Below are 21337 nucleotides of genomic sequence, written 5' to 3'. Positions count from 1 at the left end.
TATATATATTTCTTAGTAACTTGGCATGAATAACGCTGAGTTTTAAAGGTGATCCTTTAGGTACTTGTGTTTCAGACTTACTATTGTTTGAAAGTAAGATGTTTCCTATAGGCACAGTGTCTGAACCTGCGGTTTACAACTAGGGAAATTGTTAGTGAAAGCTGTGATGCCTTTAAGAACTAGAGCCTTGTGGAAGAAATGTCTTACTGAGGATGGGCCTAGCTGTGTTCTAGCCTGGCCCCTCTTCTGTTCTCTCATCTAGCACCCTGCTCCCGTGCTATGCTTTCACCAGCATAATGGAATTTAGCTCCTTCAACTGTAAGCCAGAATAAGTTCTTCCTTAAATTGCTTCTTATCAAGTATTTTCTCACAACTATGAGAAAAGTAGCTAATACAGAAAAATGGGTAGCAAAAGCATGGGCATTGCTGTGATTCACCTGACCCTGTGTTCCTAAGGCGCTTAGAACTGCTTTGGGAGAGGACTGTGGAAAAGTTTTTTGTGGATTTGCCAAAGCCCTGTTGGGAGTTTGGAAGATCACAAGGCCAAGAGTAATGTGGACAGTGGAGGTCCAGATTATGAGGTTCAGAGGTGAACGAGGACTCTATCGGGAATTGTGCTAGTGTGATTGATGTGATATTCTGACAGAGACTCAGACAGCTCATTTCCTGAGGACATGGTTGAGTCTGAAAACAAAAGTAATGGACTAAAATATGATACAATTATAATAAATCTGTGCTGAATGACCATTGTACATAGATGTGAATCCAGTAACCTTTAGAACAGTGAAAATTTAACAATATTTACTCTGAACAATCCTTTATCAAAATTAAAATTTTAAATTAATGTAAATATAAAATAAATAAGCAATGATACAAGATGGAAAAGTTAGCATAAAGGTACAAATACATACAAACTTTTATTAATACAGTAAAAAAATTGAACTTAAATTCTTCACTAAAGTGTTTCATTTGTCTGTGTAATCCTTTACATATGATCATTATACATAATGTATTAACAGAACAGTAGATGTTTCTATTTAAATAATGTCTTTAGGACATGTTATCTTGCACTTTGTTCTGTGCTATGTGAATTTACAATAATAATTTTCCTCAGTGAGAATTTTCATTGCTGTGGTATCATTTTTGATTAGGCATTAATGGTCTTACTCACTTTGCAGATTTAGGAACTGTTGTTTATAGGATAAATATTAATAACATTTATTTTCTTTGACATTTTTATGTGGGAACAGCATGGCCAACATAACTACAAGATAGTTTGGGGCTCTTAATTCCACAAAATTCTAATTCCTTTAAAAACCTGTGAATTATTATAGCTGCCAATTAAATTATGCAGTGTATACAGGGCTTCATATTGCTTAACGGTAGCAAAAATGTGCCTATACCATAGTTCTGGGATTTCACAGAGACTCAGTCCCTTGTATTGTTCTAAAAGTTAACCATGGAATTGGTGGCCAAATATTATGCCTTCACATTTCCATTAACAATAATAAATTGAAAAAGAAATTCCTCACATTAAAAATATTTCTAATACAAAATTTCTTAACAATAGTATTCAATGATCTTTTAGGTTATGAATGGGTTAGTATTTTTTTCTGAGGAAATTTTATTGAAGTTTTAATTTGTAATTAAGCAATATTTAATAGCACACTAAAATTTAACTCAGCTAGGAAGGAATTATTTGCAATTAGATCAACTACTGCCTGTTTCCTCCAACTACTGACAGCCTTTTTTTTTTACCATCTCATCAAACTTTAGCTAGGGTTTTTTTTTTGTGTATTATATTTGAGTCAGCATCATCATTTCCTTCTGTTGATCTCCAAATATTTCATTTAGTGGAAGAATCTCTCCACACTTGGTAGTTCACCATCCTGGCCTGCCTTCACAGAGAATCCTTTGAATAAGCTCAGCAAAAGAACTCCTAGGAAGGCTCTTTGTTGTAATATCTTTCGCTTTTCTGCATGCTCTCTTACATAATTACTTTGCTTTAGTCGAAATCAGTCTTTCTGCTCAGTAACAATATCTTTATCAGAAAACTCATTTTTCCTTACTTTTTGCCATTTTAATAAGAATCAGAATATTCATTTTTCTTTAATACTGTTCAATCATATTTGTTAGCTCATTAATATTATATTTTTATTAGGAAAATTTAAAACCTACATCTGCATGTTGCTAATAATGTTTCTCTCTTGTATTCTCCACAACTCATTGGAAAGGCCACACTGGATGAGATCCGTAGTGTGTAGGTGTGACAGCTCTGCATTTAGTGCTAGCATGTCTTCGAGACATGTCAATACATAAAAAGTAAACTGGAAAACAGATTGTATAAAACAGAATGTGTCTATTTGTTCCCATGGAGGTAAAAAGAGGATGAGCACACAAGAGATCAGTAAGAATGAGGAGTAACCTCAAACTGATTAATACATTAAATTATTTGTCCTTATTCAATAATGCTTGCCCCCAAAATGAAAGATGGAATTCTAGATTTTGACTTCAGATGATAATCAAACAATAGCCTACACTCTTTTTATTAACATCAAATTCTTTGAAGTTTTTCTTTTATGAAATTGATAAAGAAATTCAATGTTTAAGATAAAATGTATTCAACAAACAATGAATGTTATTGAATTAAAAATGAAAAGTATATTAGAATAAACAAGCTAAAGTATAAGCTTTAATTGTATCAAGATAAAATGATATAATTGTGATAAGCATGTTAATGAAAAATTAATATTAAGTGTATAAATGTCACAATAATTATATCCAAATATAGTTAAATTTTATATTTTAGTGTATTTTAAGGTATTTGACCCAGTACATAGTCTGTTGTTTCTCTTCATTGTTTTACAAGAAGTTGCTTAATGTTCAGTGGTTAGATCTCCGCAATTTCAAAAGGTCCTCCTTCGAACTCAAACTTGTATTCTCTTGGTTTCATGACTGTGTACAATCAAACACATTGTTCTTAGAAGGTAATGTGTATATATTTTGGTTTCATTTATTGTAACTTTTATCTTGTATAAAGTCTTGTTCTTCAGAAAAGATTACAGTAATGGTTTTCTTTTTTCTTTACCATATTAATTCCTTTTATATTGTTTTCCCTATATGCAAAAGATTTTATTTTCTATTTTTATGAAGAGTTTATAATACGTTTCTAGACAGAGAATTACCATACAAATGGATTCAAAACAATTGTATTCACCTTAATAGAGTACCTTCTTATTTACTTAAAAAAAAATTGTCCCTTTTAAGAATGTAGGTAAGCACTATTGTGTGGAAAGATTATAGGGTGCTGGGTCTCTGAAAATCACGTTGAGATGAATAAATTAGTTTCCATAATATGCAAATCTTATTCTGTGAACAGCTACTGAAGAAAGCATCAAAAAGTAGAATTTCATAGCACGTCATATATCTACAAGAAACAAATTACATTAAATGTGATCTTCAACATTGGGATTAAAAATCTTAAATTGTCTTTGTCAATTTTATATATGCACACAATATTGACATTTTATCAAAGAAATTTAGAAGCAACAGCAAATCCATCACAAGTCTTTAGAAATCAAGTTTATGAATGATGATAATGAAAATGAGTGAAGGGTTAAAGATTATTAACAATTGTGCCTTTTTTAACCCCCAAATCATCTAATTTACTACTTGTAATTAATTTCTGAGAAAAAAATTCATGGTTACATTGTGAGGTATAAAAATATTTCTAAAAATCTTTGCTTATGTACGGTAATGCTTCATCTCAAAATATGAGATGAAAAGGAGAAAAATGAGTTCTACTTGATTTGTTACAAACAGTAATGGCTTAGCATACATACATCGTATATATTGTGCTCAGGTTTCAAATGAGTTTTTATGAGAGGAATAATTTAAAACAAGCAATTAGAATAATTTACCATCTCATAACTTTCCATTCTGTGATATCTGCAGCATCAGCTAACATTATTAAAGAACAGCCTGAACACAAGCTCCTTTCATTGTTTTCATCAAACCACCTGATGTGATCAATTTAAATGAAAAATTGTTTATTCCCTTTTATGGTTGCATAATTTTCAGTCTACCATGGTGGGAAGTGTGAATGAAGTAGTTCAAGCCATGGCTAGTCAAGAAGCAGAGATGGAGATGCCAGGATACTTTGGCTCTGTCCTTTTTCTTCTGGTGCTTTATCCATACCACCAACCCATGGAGGGTGCCACACACATTCAGGGTGAGTAGACCCTTCCTGAAACTCTCTTAAAATTCTCACACAGACACACACTGAGGTTTCCCTCACTAATCTCTTATACAGATGGTATATATAATACAACTTATTAAAAAAAGTAATGATTCTAAAGCTAGTCAACTTGGTGAAATTCAATCTTCACATCTTAAAAAATTTCATTAGAATTTGCTATACACTTACTATATAAATTCGTAATAATATGTTTTCTCATTCCGAAAACTGTTTTTCATATCAGTCCTATGATATATGCATATAATTATTTCCATGTACAGGGTAAAATTTGGAATCCAGACAGGTTAACTGGATTTCCAAAATGAATTAGTAAATAAACAAATAAATAAACAAGAAAAGCAATTAAATGTCCCATATTTTCTTTTCAGACACACTTTTAAGGACTTTTTGGGAATTCTGTACAATATATTTCGAACAAATTTAGGTGTGCATCCTATCTGCACCACCTTACTAATACCCATCCAATTTCATGTACGTGTGTTTGTGTGTGTGTGTGTGTGTGTGTATGTGTGTGTGTGTGTGTGTGTGTGTAAGGCCTTTAGAGTCAAATTTGTGTACACATACATCCTATGTGGATTAATCCACTGGAGTCTGGTCAACCTACCAAGAATCTCATTTTTAAAAAATTATTTATTTAATAACCACATGATTAGAAGAACCATTTCATTACAGCTTTAACATATTCAATGACAATTTCCAGATCAAAAATACATTTCTATCAAAAGTGGCTGTAAATTTTTAGGTTCATAGTTGAATTAATATAGTTATATAATATGGAACTCAGTATAAACCCTATAAGACATAAAATTGAATGAGGTTTTAAACTTTAAAAAGATCTCCATTTCATTTTAAAATACACCGTTTCCTACAGAAAGACTCAGTTTTAATGCTACTAACATTTAGATGTTTGCACATGTGCATCTAATCTCTAAGCATCTGATTATTAGTCAGTTACACTCAGATCCTTGGCACTTGAGTATGGATATAAAGTCATCAGGTAGATTTCAGTGGTAATGTTTTTCACCTCTACTAATCAACATGAAGTAAAACTTTAATGCTTCTTCCTCAAATATAACTCATTTTTTAATTTGTTGATTTTTGTGTGTGTGTATCATATAGAACATCCCAAACAATATTATTCATCTGTATACCTACTTCTCAAAAGGCACCCTCCCATAGCCACACACCCCCTGGCACTGGAACCCATATACTCTGTCATCCCTGTTACTGCCCAATGTGTTGTCAGTACCCCCAGCCATTTTCCCGTGCTTGTCCATCTGGTAAATCTAATCAACCTATCTAGACTTCCTTGTTTTAGGAAGATCAGATGTTCATCATCTAACAGTGATCAGTTGTCAATATTCCTTTAGATGGGATTGGGGTCTGTGCTCATTTACCCAGTTCTATGCTGGGTTACTGTCTGGGAGTCTCTTGGGCCACCCTGGCCCACAGCACAAAGGTATGTCCTGTCTAGCAATGTTTCTTGTTATGTGGCCTTTAGCTATTCACATGGGCTCTTCAATTTTATGTCTTATAGAGTTTATAATGAGTAAAAGATTGTACAAGCGTAATAATTCATCTGTAAACCTAAAAATGTACAGCCAATTTTGAAAGGGCAGCATCCTACTTTAAAACCTTCAGCACCCAAGGATCTCAGAAAGTAACTGACTGTGACTAGTAATAATCACATACATAGAGATTAGAGATGCATGTGCAAATATCTGTGTTAGTAACAGTAAAAATGAGTTTTTCTGTATGAAATAGTAAAAAAAATTCTTAAAAGTGATTTCTGAGCTGGTCTTGGTGACACTTGCCTTTAGTCCCAGCACTGGGGAGGCCAGCCTGGTCTCCATATCAAGTGCCAGGCCAGCTGGGGCCACAAGGAGAATGTGTATGAAAAAGGCCAAAAAAAGGTGATTTCTATTAAACTTTTAATTAAAAAAAATTACATTGACCCCCTTTAGTCTTTGGTTATACATTCCTTTTGCGTGTTTAAGACCATACAGTTGGCCCAGATAAACCAATTTATTTTTACTCTTAAGGCCATTTGAGGATCTGTTCCTCAGGGGTCACATGGGCTTGCAAAGAGCCCCTGGCTCCTTTCTTTTACCAGTTCCATCTATGTGAAGATAAGTCAAAGGTCCTGCTTAACCATGTCTGGCTTCACTTGGAAACATGAAAGAAATGTTTCCTTTGTGTTTACCCTCCTTTTTGTAGACTGGACACTGCTTCAAGTCCATTTGATGGGGTCTCCATGGCCTCTTTGATCAAGAGTACTGGTGACTTACCATAGTTACAGGACATTTGGAGAGACGCTTAAAGTGCCCTGGTATTTAGTCGACCTAGGAGGGCAAAAAGCATAACTGTCCTTCATGTTCCTCTGATCATATTAGTATAGGCTTCAAGGTACGGTTGTTAAACATCCAAGAAGGTTAGTTCCACCAGTCTGCTACCTTTAATTACCATGTGCCACATAGGTAAAGCTTGTGCAAAGTCCAAATGTTCTCACATAAACTTTGCCTAGGCATATATTATATTGCTTGATCTAGTTGTATGTATAATTTGTCAGTAGGTTATTGGACCAATGTGTTTCCTTCTGGTTTTTTAAATCTGGGTAGGCATTACTTACCTCTTGCACTGTCTAAGCCTTCCACCATGGTTTCCCCATTTAATTTACCCCATTTTCCCCATTTGTCCCCGAATAATACCCCTCTCTAAGGTCCTACCTCTCTTGAGCTCCCTCCTCCCCTTTATCCCTTAAGTTCCTTGTATAACCTTCCCTCACCCCTCCCCTTAAAATAATCCCATTTTTATCCATATCTCCCTTTTTAATGACTGTTTCCTACTCTTCTTCTCTTTTTTTTCCTTTACCTCCCTGGTTCCTTTTCAATATCCTGGTTCATGTAGTTATGTCTGCATATATAATGACTTATCAGGATTTGGTGCTAGGATCCACATATGAGGGACAACATATGTCTTTTTTTTTCTGAGTCTGTGTTATTTTACTTAGTATAACAGTTTCTAGTTCCATCCATTTACCTGCAAATTTCATGATTTCATCTTTCTTTACTGCTGAGTAAAACTCCATTGTATAAATGAACCACATTTTCATTATTAACTCATCTATTGAAGGACACTTGGGTTACTTCCATCTCTTAGCTATTGTGAAAAGAGCAGCAACAAACATGGATGTACAAGTGTCTCTGCAATAGGATGAGTTCTTTGGGTATATGCCAAGGAGTAGTATAAGTAGATCAAATGGTAGGTTCATTTATAGTTTTATCAAGAGTTCTCCACATTACTTTCCATAGGGGTTGTACAAGTTTGCAGTCCCACCAGCAGTGGATGGGTGTTCCCCTTTCCCCACATCTTCTCCAACATTTGGTATCATTTGTTATCTTGATTTTACCCAGTCTTACTGGGGTAACATGAAATCTTAAAGTGGTTTTAATTTGAATTTCCTTAATTACTAGTAATGTTGAACACCTTTTAGGATGCTTCTTAGCCATCTTTCTTCTTTTTAGAACTCTCTGTTCAGATCCTTAGCCCATCTTTTAATTGGGTTACTTCCCTTATGATGCTTTGTTTTTTGAGTTTGTTATATATCCTGGATGTTAAACCTCTGTCAGATGTGTTGCTGATGAAAATTTTCTCCCATTCTGTGGGTTTTCTTTTCACTTCCTTGGTTGCTTCTTTTGATGTACAGAAGCTTTTTAGTTTAATGAGGTCTCATTTGTTGATTCTTCACCTTGTTTCCTGAGCAATTGATGTCCAGTTTAGAAAATCCATTTCTACACCTATATCTTGTAGGTAATTGCCAATGTTTTCTTCTTCTAAGTTTCACAGTTTCACGCTTCACATTGAGATCTCTTATTCATTTGGAGTTGACTTTTGTACAAAGTGAAAGATAGGTGTTTAGCTTCCTTCTTCTACAGGTGGAAATCCAGTTTTGCCAGCACCATTTGCTGAACATGCTGTCTTTCCTCCAGTGAATGTTCTTGGCTCCTTTTTCAAATATCAGGTGGCTGAAATTGCATGTACTCATATTTGGGTCTTAGATTTTGTTCCATTCATCAACTGGTCTATTTTTGTGCCAGTACCATGATGTTTTTATGACTGTAGCTCTGTAATACAGTTTAAAAATCTTGTATAGTAATCCCCTAGCATTGCTCTTAGTGCTCAGGTTTACTTTGGCTATCTGAGGTCTTTTGTGCTTCCATAGGAATCTTAGAATTTTGATTGACATTGCACTGAATCTATAATGGCTTTTGGTAGGATTCACAATATTTGGTCATTTTCACAATATTAATTCTTCCAAACCATGAACATGGGAGGTCCTTCCATCTTCTGATGTGTTCCTCACTCTCTTTAAAGACTTAAAATTTTCATTGTAGAGGTCTCTTTGGTCAGGTTTATTTTGAGATTTTTTTTTTTTTTGCATCTGTTGTGAAGGGAGTGTTTCCATGTACTCTTTCTCTGATTGCTTGTTTTTGGTATATAGAAAGGCTATAGTCTTTCATAGATTAATTTTGTAACCTGACACTTTATTGAAAGTGTTAATAATTTCTAGGAGTTTTCTGATGGAATTTTTGGTGTATCTTAGATATCATATCATCTGCAAAAAGGGTTAATTTGATATCTTCTTTTCCAGATATTATTCCTTTAATTTCATTCTATTTCCTTATTGCTCTTACAAGAGTTTTAAGCACTAATTTTTTATGGATTAATTTTTTTATTTTTTTGCAGAATGATAAAATTTATTTTCAGAGATTTACAGTGTTGCTGTCGCAGGGTTTACCCTACAGGCATCAGACCATCCAATCCAGCATCCTTATCTCAGAAATCAGCATTATTTCAGAAGAATGGGTTGCGTGTATTTCCTTAAATCAAGCAGCAGTCTTTTCAACCAAATGATTTTCATTTTAATTTAAAGGCTAGCATGTGCCATGCTATGCAAATCAGGCATCTAGTTTCTCCAGACCAACTTTTGCAGAGGAACAAAGTTTCTGTTTACAGAGTCCTAAAGAGGCTGAAAGTTAGTGAGAGTCGGTGTTCTAGGGAGCAGCATCAGGCATGCACACATGCTCATACATGCACACACGCACACACGCACACACACAGCACAAGCTCCAGCAGGCCCATGCTGCAGTAGGTCCACGAGTCAATAATACTGGAGGTAGTCTGTGCATTCAGCACTTGGCTTCACCACCTGGTACTGGTTAATCACCTTGACGGTCTAGTCATCCATGCACAGCCAGCCATTGAGCCAGATCTGGAAGAAGTGTATAGTGTAATGTCTGCCTGTCCTGTGCTGTTGCCATGATGGTAGACCACTGCAAACAGCCTATAGGTTCTGTGGCATTTAAAATTCTTATTGTAACCCCTACAGAAAGCAGTTCTCTGCTGATCTCCAGATCCCCAGGATAGTTGATATTTTTGACCGGCTTCTGAGGGCCACCAGTTTTCTCATAGACATAGTGCTTCAAATGCAACAGAGGACCAGAGGCAGCTTTTCCAGAGTCACTCTCTGGCTGATCTCAACCTCCTCCATGGTTTTTGTGGTATAACCTTGGACAGACTCTCTCACCACCAAGCTTTCCAAGGCATCCTAGACAGTGGTATCTTGTCAAAGTGGATATTCAGCTGCAATGAGAAAAATGGCTGCAAAGTGGCAGATTCTTTTGAACTCTGCTGGTAAACCAAAGACCTGATGTATTCACCGAAGATACCAGTGATTGGAGGAGTCTCAATGACAGAGGTCTTGTTCCTGGGATCCGCTTGTTTCCACTTGTCTTCACTCCCTTCCCCTTGCTCTTCCAGCTCTTTGGGTCCTCCATCAAGTGGCTCCATGGTCCATTGGAAATGTAAGTTTTTTGTTACCGGATGAGAGGAGCTTCTTCAAGCTCAGCATCTCCTCATGAAGTCCATTGAGAATGAAGCCTAGGTATTCCTCAGCATCTTCCTGGCCCCTTTTCAGATAGGCTTGACTTGATGATAGTCGTCAGGAGTCTGTAAATGTATGTGCGTTCAAAGGCAGCTCCTGGATGGATGTCATCAGGATTTTATCCCCAAGAGCTTGGAGGGGCTTTGGGAGGTACTGGTATATTAGTAAACATGTTCCTTAGCCAAACAAAACTATCTATCATGGGCATTGACGTGCAAGGCCTTTGAACTTTTGAGTAAAGAGGAATGAACTTCATCAGGTGGTACAATGGAGGGCAAGCCACCAGTGCCTGCAGTGTAGCGTTAATGTAGCACCAGTTTCCTTTATTGATCAGCCCTCCGAGTTGCAAGGACACGGGCTTATGTATTAGGGTTACATTCTCCAGTAACTCTGCAATCTTTATGGCTACGGGATCCTCGGAAACTGGAACAAGACCTTCTTTGACTTCCACCTGCTTTTCAGAGGCCACGGGAGATGGGACAGGAGGGGAACACTTAGTTTCCACATATGCCATGGGCGAGGACGTGGAAGGTTTAGAATCATGGAAGAGGCTAGCCCAGGACTTGGCTGGGCTGGCTAGTGGGAATGGCACCAGACACAGAGGCTGTGGTTTCGGCAGGAGGAGACTGGCTCTTGGGTTTAGCAGGGTCCGAGTCTATGTTTTCCATCGTGTAGACCTCCACGCTATTGGCAGCTGTGTCCTCGCCCAAGGATTCAAGTATTTTTCCGTTAGCACCTGCAAGGTACTCAGTAGTATCGGCGCCAGGGTAGGGCTGTGTCACAGCTGTCCTTAGAGGGCTATCCTGGGGAGTCAGGGTTGCTCAAAGTCAGTCCCACGGCAGCCATCGGGGAGCCCCACAGACCTGGCAATGCGATCCAACTCTCGGGCGAAAGAGGCATTGGGCACTGCATCGCGGATGCAGTCTACGGAGTACCTAGGGCTCTTATAAGTCCTGGGCCGCCTAAGGGAAGCGCTTCAGCCATGAACTCTGCATTGTCCATGCCCACGCTGTTCATGACCACCAAACTGGCATTGTCATTGACCAGGGCTTCTGGGGAAACACTCTCGTCACCTCCACTCTTCAGGTAGCTGTCATACTCAAGGGGCCACTTCTTCTTCCGTTCCCTCTGTCCAAGACCACCAGAGCAGCCATCATTCTCCAAGGCCTCACTGACAGTCAAGGGAGCCGTAGCTCACATCTTTGCCTAGGCCATCCAGGGTCTTTTTGGAAGCTGTACAACCAAGATTAAATTCAGGGGCCTGAGGGTTCAATGTGCTTGAAATACTGTATCTGGGAGTTCTTGGCAGAGTGTCACTGGACTCAATTATTTCATTAACACCAAACTATTCTCTGGTATTCTTGTCTATCAGGCAGTTCATCTTCCAGGAGTGTGCTGTACAGAGCTGTCCTGCTCTAGGGAGGGAGCTCCTTGGAAGAAGGGGGCATCACAAAGAAATGATTGAATTCATCCGGGCTGAAATCTCCAAAAATACACTGTGGGTTGTGGAAGGCCATGGTGGCCAGTTTCCAGGAGGCTAGGCACTGCACTGGCTCCTCACTGGCCACCATTTTCTCCCCCCACAGACTCGCTCACATTAGCCACAGCACTTGCTGCACTATGTTAAAGAGGAGTGGGGATAGTGGACAGCCTTGTCTGTTCCTGATTTCAATGGAAATGCTTCCAGTTTTTCTCCATCTAGAATGATGTTGGCTGTGGGTTTGTTATATATGGCTTTAATTATGTTGAGGTGTGTTCCCTCCAGTCCAGTTACCTCTAGGACTTTGAACATAATAAATCTTGAATTTTGTCAAAAGCCTTCTCTGCATCTGTTAAGATAACTGTATGGTTCTTGTTTTTGAGCCCATTTGTAAGACTTATGACGATTATTGACTTAAGTATATTAAACCATTCCTGCATCACTGGACTAAAGCTGACTTGATCATGGTGGATGACCTTTTTGATGTACATCTTTATGCCTTTTGCAAGTATTTTATTGAGAATTTTTGCATCTATGTTTATTAAGGATATGGGCCTATAATTTTCTTTTTAGTTGTATCTTTACCTGGCTTTGGTATTAGAGTGATGCTGGCTTTCTCCTGTCATTTCTAATTGGCTTACTGTGTTTCACTTCCTTCTTCATTTCAGCCTGAGTATTCTTCAATATTTCTAATTCTTTTCTGAATTCATTCAGAAGTTTATCCCTATCTTCCTTTGGTACTTTGATTTTTTTTGTTTGTGTTCTTTAAAGTGACTGAATTCTTTTATCATGTTCATAATTGTTCTTTCAATTCCATGTCCTGTGTTATCTCTAGGGAGTTCTCATTGTACTCCTCTAGAGGACTATTGGTACTTGGTGGGGATATATTATCTTGGTTTTTCATGTTATTATTTTTATCTGTGACTTTGACATGTGAATTTCTTTTGTAGTTTTTGATTCTTCTGTGGAACTCAAGCCATCCTTTGTTGAATTTAGTTGTGCTTCTTTTTGTTCAGGAAAGGTGCTAGTACCAGGAAGCTGGTGGCTGAGCTGCCCAGGGAAGCAGAGGTAGGTAGGGGCAGGACCCGGCCCAGAGGGCTTCTGGGGACCACAGGCAGGAACTGGATTTGTCTGGATGCAAAGAATCAGGAAGCAGTGGGACTCAGGGCTGAGAGGTCAGCCCTGGTGTCTGGGGTGCCAAGACAAATTGGCCAGCACCCAGGCTAGGAGCAGAGACAGTAGGGAAGCTGGGAGGGTAAATAGGCTGGGAGAGTCAAGGCTGGGGAAGTGAAGGCACAGTAGTCACTGCAGGACCCACCTAGGAAAGATGCTAGCACCAGGGAGCTGGTGATTAAGCCACCTGGGGAAGCAAAGGTAGGTGGAGGTGGGAATAGGCCCAGAAGGCTCCTGGGGACTGCAGGGAGGAAGTGGGTTGGTCTGGGTGCAAAGCATCAGGAAGCAGTGGGGACTTTGTTCCCAAGAGGTCAGCCCTGGTGTCTGGTGTGCCAAGACAAGAAATGGGCCTGTACCCAGACCAGAAAGAGAGATGAGGAGGGAAAGCTGGGTGGGTGAATGAGGCTGGGAGAGTCAAGGCACGGTGGGTGCCCTGGACTTACCCAGGAGAGATGCTCAATAATCTCATTTTAAAATGAGCCTCACTCTTTCCCTCAGCAGTCATCAGTTGCAATACTTCCTCATGTAGGGTTGGGGTTGCTTACTTACCAACATCTATGTTGGAATTTTGTCAGGATTAAGTTTGTATAAGTGTTGTACACCTGTCACCATTGCTATGAGTTCATATGAGTAACTGACCCGCTTTCCAGAAAGCTATTTCCTTCTGGACATCCACCCCTCTGGTGGATAAGAAAATCTTTCTGCCCCATTTTCCACAGGCATTATCTTTGTAAGATATATTCATTTATCTTTAAATAATTGTTCAATACCATGAGCATAAATATGTTTTCTATTTTTTATTGAATTTTTCTATATTTCAGACAAAACATCTTAATTATCTTTATACTTCCTCCCCTAACAGCACCCTCCCAATGCCCTCCTCCCACTAGATTTCTTGCATTCTATCATTTATGTTAAGTCCTATAGAGTCAAGTTAGTGTACTAGACTCACTCAGTACAAGTTCATCCATTGTGGTCTACTCAGCCTATACAGAGTCACTCCCTTAAAGATTAGATCTCCCTCACCCAGCAATGAACACAAAAGGCCACAAATGGTCAAAGCAAAAAGAGTAAGAGTGTGGGTCCTTGGGCAGGACTCTTAATATTAAACTCTACCAACATAGGGCTCAGAGATTATTGCTAAAGAGGGGGCAAAAAGATTGTAAGAGCCAGTAGTGGTACATGATGAACATATGGAAACAGTCTTACAAGCTCCTGAGGCCTTGCTCATATGAATCTATAGCGATGATGTCAGCATGTAGAAGACATATGAAAATGCAAGCAGAGGATGTTTTGTGAAGGCCTGAGTTCTGATATGAAGTAAACTCAGAGCTGGAATGGGAGGCTTCAGTTCCCAGGGAACTTGGATGTTCTTCTACAGTTATTCCTATCATGAGACTGACAGTTCCTTGAACCCTATTAAACATACCTAAGTAAGCTTGTATAACAAAGCTGTGTAGCTAATAAAGTTATAACTAAAGAACAGAATGTTTAATAAGCACGGAAGGCCAGATACGATTCCAAAAAGGGCTGAGCCCTGGGAACACGAAGGTACTGCAAATATCATGAAGGCACTGTAAATATCATGATGAGGTAATTTGGCTTGAGAAGAACATTTTCTTTTCCTCTTATTGTACTATAAATAAGGTTTATTCTTAGAATAAAGCATGCACTGGTTCACACTCCTCTGCATCCCCTGTGTCCTGATTTTCCTGCACCTACACCTCAGAGTCCCCAAGCCCATCAGGCTTGAATTGTGGTCACTGAACCATGACAATGGCTATTTTAAAACTTCACTTTGAACAGTGTACTTAGAACTGAAGAGTTGAATATACCAATGGAAGTAAATAAAAGTAACTACAGTTTCAAAATCAAATCAATCAAATCAAATGTGACAAACATACATAATGATTATTTTATATGTCAATATTTTATCATTCTTTTTTTCTTTTCTGTGCTAGGTATTGAATCTAGGGCTTGCTCATGCTGAACACATGCTCTACTATGCATCTATACAACCTGCAACTATCCCCAACACTCTTTTTTAATTAATCATTTTAGATATAATTCCCTACTCTTTTGTTTCTTGGTTGTGCTCTTCTGGATTTGTGCTAATACAATTTTAGTGGCTCTTGGGTAATATCTAAAAAAGTTACTAAGAAACAAATTTTTCTTTTTTCTTCTTTCTTGATAAATGAAATAATAGAATGGTTCTGAAAGGTCCTTAGATAAGATTTCTGTGTAATAAAATAAAACTACATGTCACAAATGTGAAAAGACGTGAATTTTTTTGTGAATGAGGTTTCTTTTCATATTGCAAGGCAATTGAAGGCTTACTGCTGGTAAAGGACAATAGGTTTATAACATGATTCATTTCAGTATTCATATTTGAAACATCTCTGTGTAAAAGTAATATTGTCTTTCTATAAGCAATCTTTATGGCAAGTATTAATTGTATCAAAATTTTATGACTCTGGTTGCCAATGGTTTCGGTCATAATTAATAGTGCAGAACCCATTAAGGTCTTATATCCCCCTAATTTTTCCCATCTGAGTTTACACTGTCATTTTGTATCTGGGTGAACTTGGTGGTCACTCTTGGTCTTTTGTTTCTTTAGACCAATGAATGGTGTTGGTCATTGGATAATGGAGTCTTTATAACAAATTAGAGGACTGAGAATTAGAAAAGAGCACAAGGGTAAACCACAGCATGTACGTTAGGACAGTCATGTCCTTTTATGGACTGTTTTTTGATCAGAATGATATAACCCTTTTGATCTCTCTGATAAGTTTTGTTAGGATAGCTATGTTTGCTGTTTTCCTGATCCCATTGGCTTGGAGTAGATTTTCCATTCCTTCACTCTAAGGCAGTGTCTATCCTTGATAATGAGGTATGTTTCTTGTATATAACATCAACAAACATGAATCCTGTTTTCTAGATCACTATGCTGAAACTAGTCTGTGTCTTTTGATTAGAGAACTGAAGTTATTAATATTTGGAGATATTATTGAAAACTGTGTATTCATTGCTGTCATTTTGTTGATTGTGTGGTGTTTGTTTCTTAGTCCTCCTTTACATAACTGCTATTCTGCATCATTTTCCCCCTGTAGTCTCTTGGGTGTAATTATCTTTCTCTTAGGTCTGAAATATTACTCACAGTGTTCTCTGTAGGGATGGTTTGATAGACATAAATTCTTTTAGGCTGTTTTTATCATAGGAATTATTTCTCCTTTAACTATGATGAATACTTTTGCCAGATGAAAGAGTCTGGGTAGGCATCAGTGTTCTTTCAGAACTTGAAACATGTTGTTACAAGCTCTGCTGGCTTTTACAATCTCCATTGAGGAATCAGCTGTTATTCTGATAGCATCTATATAGATACAGATATATGTATTTATAAACATATATATCACTTAGAACTTCTCTCTTGCAACTTTCAATATGCTCTGTTCACTATAGTTTTTTGATTATAATATTTTATGAATATTTTATATTTTAATTTTCTTTCTCCTATGTAATTTTTGGTATTTTTCAATCTGATCATCTCTTATAGTGGTGTTACCTCTTTATTCTCTTTCACTTTCAATTATTTTTGCTTCATATCTCTTCATATGTTATTGCTGATATTTTACCAGAATGAAACAAAGTATATTTTCTTTGCACTGCTAACCAGCAATTACACTGATACAGCATACTGAAAGAAAAATTAGTTCAATGAAATTCTTTCAAGGTTAACACACATTATTATAATTTATCAGTCTTGTGCTTGATTGAAGGAATATTTTTATTCCTTCCCAATTGCTATGTCACAATTGAATTGATATTGTTTAAATTGTGTCCTCTTGATAGATAAAATTCAAGACACACAAAGTTTTCTTTTATGGTCTGTCTTAGTTTGTTCTTCATTGCTATGACAAAACACTCTGACCACTACCAACTTGGGGAGGAAAGGGTTTATTTATCTTAAATCTCCTGGGTCACAGTTCATCAGGGAGCCCAAGGTGGGAACTCAGGGCAGGAACCTGGAGTCAGGAGCTGGAGCACAGGCCATGGAGGAACACTGCTTACTGGCTTCGTCCCCTGGTCCCTGCTCAGCCTGCTTTCTTATGCAACACAGGCCTACCTGCTCAGGGGTGTCACCACCCATGGTGGGCTGGGCCCTCCCACATCACTCATGAAGATACACCTCAAACATGGCCACAGGCCAGTCCAATAGAGGAAATCCCCCAATTGAGGCTCCCTCAACCCAGGTGTGTCAAGTTGACACTAAAGCTATCAATAAAACTTTGTCCACTTTCAAAGGCCTATTGAATACAGTCTTCAACTCCAAAGTACTCCTGGGTGTGGGTCCATTCCCAGGAATATGGTCAACTACCAGTCATCACACCAGTAAGGAAAACTGATTCTCCTCACAGAATCCATTAACTGCCAATACATCCTCAGTTAGGCCTGGGTCTTGTATGTAGTGACTTTAGCAATAGGGTCTTACCATGACATTCTGGTGGGTAACTAAAAGCAGAAGCAATGGCCAATATTGTTTGAGGTCTATGGGAATCCTGGCCAATAGCTTCAAAAGAGGGAGTTTGTTCCTGACATTGGGTTTTTATTTCTTAGCCTATAACATCTAATAAGGGCAATATGCCCGAGGTATAAGGTAAGTCCTTTTAATTTCTTTTTAAAATGTGTGTGCATATACTTTAAGAAGCGTGTATAGTGGTGCATTCCCATATGCTTTTTCTTTTTCTGTTTTTTTAGAGATACAAATATACATGTATTTGTTTATGTATAGGGCTGAATATATGGCTCAATAGTAAAATACTTGCCTAACTGGTTCAATACCCAACAATGCCAAAAATATTTAATTACTTTTTTATTCCAAAGATAGGTAATTTTATTTGGTCTTTTTGAGACAGAGTCTCCCTTAGCCCCAGCTATCCTGGTGTACAACCAACATTTTTGGCAAGGGCAAAGGGACCAAGAACACACAATGGGGAACAGACATTATCTTCAGCAAATGGTGCTGGCAAAACTGGATCTCAACCTGTAGAAGAAAGAAACTAGATCCTTATCTTTCAACTTCCACAAAAGTCGATTCCAAATGGATCAAAGAACAACTCAATGTAAAACACAAAACTCTGAAACTGTTTGAAGAAAATATTGGCAGTAACCTACAAGATATAAGTTTGGAAAGGGCTTTCTAAATTTGACGCCAGTTATTCAGGGATTAAGGTAAACAATAAGTAAGTGGGACATCATTAAACTAAAAAGGTTCTATATAGCAAGAGAAACAATCAAGAAAGTGAAGAAAAAACCCACAGAGTGGGAAAAAAATCTTCACCTGTGACATGTCTGTCAGAACCAAGAAAACAAATGACCCAATTAAAAGATAGGCTAAAGATCTAAACACAGAGTTCTCAATGGAAGAAATAAAGATGCCTAAGAAACATCTTAAAAAGTGTTCAGAATCATTAGTAATAAGGGAAATGCAAATTAAAACCACCATAAGATTTCACCTTACTCCAGTCAGACCTTGCTAAGATCAAAAGAACAAATGATACCAAATATTGGTGAGGACGTGGAGAAAGGGGGAACACTCATTCACTGCTGATGGGATTGCAAACTCCTGCAACCCTTATGGAAGGTAGTGTGGGGACCTCCTTGAAAAACTAAAAATGGGGTTGGACAAATGGCTCAGTAATTAACAATACTGAATGTTCTTGCAGAAGTCCTGGGTTCAAATCCCAGCACCCACATGGTAGCTAACAAATGTCTGTAACTCCAGTTCCAGGAGATCCGCCACCCTCTTCTGACCTCTGGGGGCATTGCACAACACGGGTGCACTTATACACATGCAGACAATACACACATACACATAAAATTTAAAAAATAATAAATAAAATATTTTAAAAAACTAAAAATGAACCCAGCATATGACCCAGTTATACCACTCCTTGGTATATATCCAAAGGACTCATCCTACTGCAGAGACACTTGTACAGCCATGTTTGTTGTTGCTCTTTTCACAATAGTAAAGAGATGGAAGTAACCTAAGTGCCCCTCAACTGATGAGTGGATAATGAAAATGTGATACATTTAAACATTGGAGTTCTACTAAGCTCTAAAGAAAGATAAAATAATGAAATTTGCAGGTAAATTGATGGATCTAGAAACTGTTATACTAAGTGAAGTAACAGACTCAGAAAAACAAATGACATATGTTCTCCCTCACGCGTGGATCCTAGCACCAAATCCTTAGAAGTGAGTGCACATCTTGATGTAATGCAGGAACCAGGACTATAGAAGGGAACCAGGGAGGTAAGGAAACTGAGAGGGAGAGAGAGAGAGAAAGAGAGAGAGAGAGAAATAGTAAAAGAAAGGTGTTACTAAGGGAGAAACATGCAAAAAGGGGGTATTTAAAGAGGAAGAGGGGAGGGAAGGCTATGCAAAAAGCTATGGGAATAAGGGGAAAATTTCTCCCCATACACAGTAAAAAATAAAAAACAAAAAAAACCTGACAGGCTTTTTTCCCACTTGCAGGGCTCTTTTTCCAACTGAGGTCCAGACATGTTTAGATAAAACCATGGCCTGATTGGCCACCTTGGAACTGTGAACTAAGGGCTCTCTCATCTTTGTTTAACTAATCCAAAATTAGAAAGAGAGATCTCTCCCATACCAGAAAAACAAAACCAAAAAAATCCAAACATTTAAAAGGCTCAAGCCATCCTGGGGGCTTTGGATTTTTCAGTTTCCATGTCCCCTCTCCACTTTTGGAGAGCTGCTCTTTCTGGGTGAACATGTATATAGAACATGTGTGATTCTGTACCTTTAAATGAAGCCTGTTTGCTTATTTTTATCTGCTTTGTCTGAGATCAAACCAAATCAAGATGCCTAGACAACAAGCAACAATGTGTACCTCTCTGCTGCAAAGGAGCTAGCTTTGTTATTTCTGATGACAGTAAAACAATGTGCACAATCAGAAATAGTTTCCTCGCACCTCTTTTACAAAGTCAATTATGCTTTAATTAAAACCTTGCACTCATAATTCACTCACTGCTTAAAAGCTCTGTTGCTTAGTAGATTAAGTCACATTTAGATTTCCACATATAAATTTTGGGAGACAGATCCAAACCATACTACAATGTGTGTGTGTGTGGGGGGGGGCTCCTGTGTTATTGATTGAACATTTGGGGTCAGGGGAGGATGTTGGTTGTATTGCTCTATTTGTCTTCACCTGATTCATTTAAGACAGAGTTCCTCATTTAACGTGAAACTTACGGTTTTTACTAGGTTGATTGGCACAAGAGCTTCTAGGCTCTATCTCCAGCCCCTAATGCTGTGGTCATGTTATGTGGGCATTGGGATTTGAACAGGGAATCTTATGCTTGCACAGGTGCCCTTTACCCACTGGATCATCTCACCAGCCTCTGGACTCTTAACATTTATAGACAGCCCCCTTAAATTGTCTTGGCATCAGCTTCTCAGAGAACTAGAACTGACATACTGCTGAATTTTCTTTCATCTTTTGAAGAAATATTCCTTCTCTTAATCAATTCTGAACCAAATGGAAATAAAATTATGGACATAAAGAATATCACACAGAGAATCATTTAAAATGTAAGTAACAGTTCAAGAAATGATCATGTTTACCATGGGATAAGATCTTGATTGCATATCTCTTGGGGAGAATTCTTTTTCCACATCTTCTGACAACAGTGTGTTAAATCTCAATTTTTTAAAATTAAAGCAGAGTGGTGCAATCACTTTGAAAATAATTTTTAGATAATCATGCAATTTGAAATGTATCCTTTCTTTTAAAAATTAAATAAACTTTTGAATTACATTTAATTATTTAATTCCTGCCACGGTGCAAATGTAGAGGTCAGAGGAAACTGTTGGAGTTGGATCGCTCCTTCCAACATGTGGGTTTTAGGGACCGAAGTAAGGTTGTCAGGCTTGGTGGCAGGCTCCTTTACTCACTGAGCCATTTTACACACACACACACACATACACACACACACACACACACACACACACACAATTCCTTTTTTCTTTCTTTTTTAGAAAAAAATTGATTTATTTTTAATTAAAAACTTCATTAAGCTTTTTAAATTTTGTACATTTCCCTCTCAAATCCAGATCCCCTACCCCATCCAGGCCTCCTCCCTGTTCCCCCACTGAACCCTATGTACTCTGCCATACATGCTGAGTCCTACTCATTCAGATATCTATATCCTTTCTTTATTCAGTTTTTTTGTTTGTTTGTTTGTTTGCTTATTTTGTTTCTTTTTTTTTGGAAACAGGATCGCTCTGTGTCTGCAGCTGGCCTGGAACCTGCTATGTAGACCAGGCTGGCTTGGCTATCACAGAGCTCTATCTTCCTCTGTCTCCCAAATGCTCAGATTAAAGGCATGTGCAACCCTGCTTGTCCTAATTAAAATATTTTTGATAATATAGTATATAAATTGATGATAACTAATATAGC

General features: G+C 37.8%; 1 pseudogene; it reads right to left on the bottom strand.

Annotated features, from left to right (window-relative positions):
- Nucleotides 1–583: 583 nt before the first annotated feature.
- LOC103747592 lies at nucleotides 584–11719 on the bottom strand (annotated as a pseudogene).
- Nucleotides 11720–21337: the final 9618 nt, after the last annotated feature.

Source organism: Nannospalax galili, unplaced genomic scaffold, assembly GCF_000622305.1.
Source record: "Nannospalax galili isolate Female #2095 unplaced genomic scaffold, S.galili_v1.0 scaffold705, whole genome shotgun sequence".
Classification (NCBI taxonomy): domain Eukaryota; kingdom Metazoa; phylum Chordata; class Mammalia; order Rodentia; family Spalacidae; genus Nannospalax; species Nannospalax galili.
Note: the sequence above shows the minus strand (reverse complement) of the source record. Positions and strands in the feature narration are given on the sequence as shown.